At 39.5% G+C, this 5,163-nt stretch overlaps 1 pseudogene; it reads left to right on the top strand.

The window, feature by feature from the left end:
- Positions 1 to 1,258: 1,258 nt before the first annotated feature.
- Positions 1,259 to 2,038, top strand: LOC106735459 (ribosome biogenesis protein NSA2 homolog pseudogene; annotated as a pseudogene).
- The last annotated feature ends 3,125 nt before the right edge of the window (positions 2,039 to 5,163 follow it).

Consider the following 5,163-nt stretch of genomic DNA (forward strand, 5'->3'; position numbering starts at 1 on the left):
TAGCAAAAGCCTCTCCGAAAAACAAAAATAGAATCAACCCAAGCAGTTCTTCCCCATGGCGCATCATAGCCAGACTGACCAAAATCACAGATAAAGACAAGATACTAAAATTGGCAAGAGAGAAATATCAAGTTACCTACAAAAGTTACCCGATCAGGCTAACTTCGAACCTCTCACTGGAAACAATGCAAGCAAAGAAAGAATGGGAAAATATATTCAGAGTTTTAAATGAAAAATCATTTCAACCAAGATTACTACACCCAGCAAGATTATCCTTCAAATGGAAAGAAAAGATGAAAAAAAAAAAATCCCAGATAAACAAAACCTGAAAAATTTATCAATACCAGACTAGCTCTTCAAGAAGCTCTGTAGGGAGGGAACCAGCAGTTAGCGTAATGGCTATGTTGCTGGACTCCCACGTAGTTGACCGCGGTTCGTGTCCAGGACCCGGTGGCTTAAAACTCACGCCAGGCGCGTGTGCGTGCGTGCCCAAGATCCCGAGAGGAGAATGGAGGAGAAGGGATTGCGGCGTGACCATCCCCCCTGGGGGGTGATTTCTCACTTTCTGTCTCTATGTCTCTCTCTGTCTGTCTGGCGAGCGCACGCGCCCTACAGTGAAAATCTCTCCAAAAAAAAAAAAAAAAAAGAAGCTCTGTAGGGAGTGCTATACCAGGAAAACTAAAGACAGGCAGACAGAAAAGAGCAGGAAGGCATGTGTGTGTGTGTGTGGGGGGGGGGGGGGGGAGAATCCAAGAAAATGGTCAACGTAATGGTAGAAACAAGTCAAGAAATACTGATAATAACATTGAATATTAGTGGATTAAATTCTCCAATGAAGAGACACAGACTGAATGAAAAAGAAAGAAAAAAAAAAAAAAAAAAAAAAAAACAGAAATCTTCTATCTGCTACCTGCAAGAAACACACTTCATGAATAAAGACCAGAAACCACTGCAGAGGCACAAAAAATATGAAAAACGATAGACTAAAAGTGAAGGGCTGGAAAAAGTTATTCCATGCAACTGGAAACCAAAAAAGAAGTGGAGTAAAATAGATTTTAAGACAAAAACTATAAGAAAAGACAAGGAAGGGCATTATATAAAAGAGCTAATTCATCAAGAAGATACAATGCTGGGTTTTAGATGGTGACCCTTTCTCATTTTGGACCACATCCGGTGGGTTTGTTGGTCGTTGCGATCTGAAAGTTGACAACTTCTTTGCATCTGAGAGGCTGCTCCCAGCGACTCTGCAGCCATCACCATGCCACAAAATGAATATATTGAATTACATTGTAAACGCTATGGATACCATTTGGATTACCACGAGAAAAAGAGAAAGAAGGAAAGTCAGGACGCTCATAAACATACAAAGAAGGCAAAAAAGATGATTGGTCTAAAGGCTAAGCTATATCATAAACAGCGCCATGCTGAAAAAATACAAATGAAAAAGACTATCAAGATGCATGAAAAGAGGAACACCAAACAGAAGAATGATGAAAAGACTCCACAAGGAGCAGTACCTGCCTATTTGTTGGACAGAGAAGGACAGTCCTGAGCTAAAATACTTTCCAATATGATTAAACAAAAATGGAAAGAGAAAGCAGGAAAATAGGAAGTCCCTCTATCCAAAGTTCAAGCCCAGGGAGAAATAGAAGTGTTAAAAGTTATTCGAACAGGAAAGAGAAAGAAAAAGGCATGGAAGAGGATGGTTACAAAATTCTGCTTTGTTGGGGATGACTTTACTAGAAAACCACCTAAATATGGAAGATTCATTAGGCCAATGGGCTTACGTTTCAAGAAGGCCCACGTAACACATCCTGAATTGAAAGCCACCTTTTGCCTGCCAATACTCGGTGTAAAGAATCCCTCATCCCCACTATATACAACTTTGGGTGTTATCACCAACGGTACTGTCATTGAGGTGAACGTGAGTGAATTGGGCCTTGTGACACAGGAAGGCAAGGTTATTTGGGGGAAATATGCCCAAGTTACCAATAATTCTGAAAATGATGAATGCATAAATGCTATTTTACTGGTTTGATAGCAGTTGCATACAAATAACTCCTTGTAATTTTTGAAGATGATATACCATCTGGAAAACCATCATGACTGATGTGTCTGAATATAGCCGGTCTTACATGACTATTTATTATTTTGTACATCAAAAGATTATTTATTAAATTGTACGAAAACATTAAAGTGGCCTGGTTTTACAAAAAGGAAAAAAAAAGAAGATACAATGCTTATAAACAGCAATCCACCAAACTTAGGAGCACCTAAATACATAAAGGAAAGGCTGCTAGATCTAAAAGGAGAGAGATACTGCAACACACTGATTGTTGGGTATCTTAACACCCTATTATCTCCTTTAGACAGATCTAGACAAAAAATAACCAAAGAAATGTAGGATCTTAACAATACCATAAATCAAATGGACTTGACAGACATCTATAGAACCTTCAACCTAAAAAACACAAAATATGGAAAATGGTTATGGATCCTGAAGACAGTGTGGGAAGAGGGTTGGAGAAGGGAGAGTGTATGTGGAAAGAAATTAAGGAGAAAAATAGAGAGTCGAGACATTTATGGAACAGAGAAATGGATTATTATCTGTTGATGATATGTGCATAGTATCCTGAATAGAACTGGCATGAAGTGTATTCATGTTGGATAAATTCACTTTACAAGCTAAGTGATGTATACTGAGTGAATGCGTGAAATAAATTAAAATAAAGTCTGCAGGCAATCTGCTGAAAAATTCTCTTTTGCAGAGACCAGTCTTTTTGTTCAATTCAGGCCTGCAATTGACAAATGAGGCTCACCCATGGTATGAAATGCAATCTACCTTATGCATAACTCCCTGATTTAAACCCAAAATTACCCTCCAAGTTAGCACAAAATTAACCATCACACCCACCAAGTCAACAAGTTGATCACCAATTGCAGTTAATTCAGGTTGGAAATCTGCTGAAAAAAGTTCTCTCCATCTAATCTCTACTCACCCAAGTCTGCCATCTCTCACAACTCACCAGTACTAGAGTGTACTACTAAGGATGATTTTAGCTGAGAAATATCAGGAAATCCCAACTCAGTTTGATTTAAACAATAAGGAAATCTATCTTTACAGCAAGAAGTCTAGGCTTATTGCAGGCCTCAGGTTAAATTGACTTGGGAGCTAAACCATGTCATCAAGGACCCAGGTGTTTACCCCTTTCTGCAATTTTATCTCTGAGTATTGTCTCTGCACCTAACTTAATACTAGATCATGAAAACTTAATGCCATTGCTAAGACACCATGCTGTAAGATGACTGAATGCTTCTTGAGAAGGGGCACCTCAATACAAAGTAGTTCTTTGTTTCCTTTTTTAAAGAATTATTTTATTTTTGGACCAGCAATTGGCGTAATGACTATGTCGCTGGACTCCCACGTACTAGACCACGGCTCAAGTCCCAGATCCAGTGGCTTAAACTCACGCAAGGCACATGTGCGTGCGTGCCCAAGATCCCGAGAGGAGAATGGAAGAGAAGGGATTGCAGCATGGCCATCCCCCCGGGGGGTGATTTCTCACTTTCTGTCTCTGTCTTTCTGGCAAGTACACGCACCCTATAGCAAAAACCTCTCAACAAAATTATTATTTTATTTTAACTTTTTTATTATTATTATGAGAGAATGAGGGAGAGAGAGAGGTAAAATGAGAAATCAAACTGCCAGGTCTGAGACCGAACCATGGTTGGCCATGTGGGAGTCCAACACCTCCAACCACCATGTCACCTGCCAGCCCCAATACAAATCAGTTTTTAAGGATCAATTTGTCAGTAATATTTAGGAGAAATGAGGGCTAGAAGAAGGTGGGGAACAATTAGGAAACTAGAATAATAATTGTTCAAGCCAAACCTGCAGGAGAAAAATGTTTCTGGGTTAGACTGGTAGCACTACAAATGGAAATGAAAGAAAGTCTTGATGAATATCCCAGAATGGTTTCCGAGATGTGGAATTTGACTGGATTCAGATTTTAAAAAAGAAAAGAAGTCAAAGGTGCAGGGAAAAGTTCTAAAGTTATGAGGAGGTATTATTTGGATATAAAAGAAGCAAAATTTAATCACTGAATAATTGCTTTCTCTTTTAAAAATATCATTATATTCATTATAATGGTAATTTTCTTCTTAGAAGCTATTTTAAAAGACAAAGGATGTACTATTTCTGCTGAAACAAAATTTGATAATTAATATAGGAAAATCCATTATTTATATTAAGGAATTTGTATTTGACAAAAAATTCGACCTTCAAAATGGAATGAGTTCCAGGGAACCAGCAGTTAGCATAATGGCTATGTCGCTGGACTCCCACGTAGTTGACCGCTGTTTGCGTCCCGGACCTGGTGGTTTAAAACTCACGCCGGGCACGTGTGCGTGCGTGCCCAAGATCCCGAGAGGAGAATGGAGGAGAAGGGATTGCGGCATGACCATCCCCCCGGGGGGTGATTTCTCGCTTTCTGTCTCTATGTCTCTCTCTGTCTGTCTGGCGAGCGCACGCGACCTACAGTGAAAATCTCTCCAAAAAAAAAAAAATGGAATGAGTTCCAGTGGCAAAATATGTCATGTTTCCTAATGGGAAAAGAGGACTTATAATTATAAGAATGTTTATTTTATCCAAATTATGTTATATATTGAATTTAGTTTTTTGGGGTTTTTTCTAAACAATTGAGTTTTATTTATTGCATAATAAGCCAGCTAACATCTTTCAGCTAAAAAAACAGTACATTTGAGGGACCAGAAGTTAGTGTAATGGCTGTCTCTAGACTCTCATGTAGTCAACCATGGTTCGTGTCCCGGACCCGGTTTGCTTAAAACTCATGCTGGGCCCGTGTGCATGCGTGCCCAAGATCCTGAGAGGAGAATGGAGGAGAAGGGATTGCGGGGTGGCCATCCCCCCTGGGGGTGATTTCTCGCTTTCCGTCTCTCTGTCTCTGTCTGGTGAGCGCATGCGCCCTATAGCAAAAAACCTCTTAAAAAAAAAAAAAAGTACATTTGAATAAAGATACTACAAAATGAACTAGAGCCCAATTAAAATTTGCTTTGGGAAGGGAACACAATTCTAATCAATTAAGAAAAACATTTTTGGCCAGCAGGTGGTGTGGTGGTTAAGGACACTGGACTCCCACAGGG

This window comes from Tupaia chinensis, unplaced genomic scaffold (assembly GCF_000334495.1).
Source record: "Tupaia chinensis unplaced genomic scaffold, TupChi_1.0 Scaffold000399_1, whole genome shotgun sequence".
In the NCBI taxonomy this organism is placed as follows: domain Eukaryota; kingdom Metazoa; phylum Chordata; class Mammalia; order Scandentia; family Tupaiidae; genus Tupaia; species Tupaia belangeri.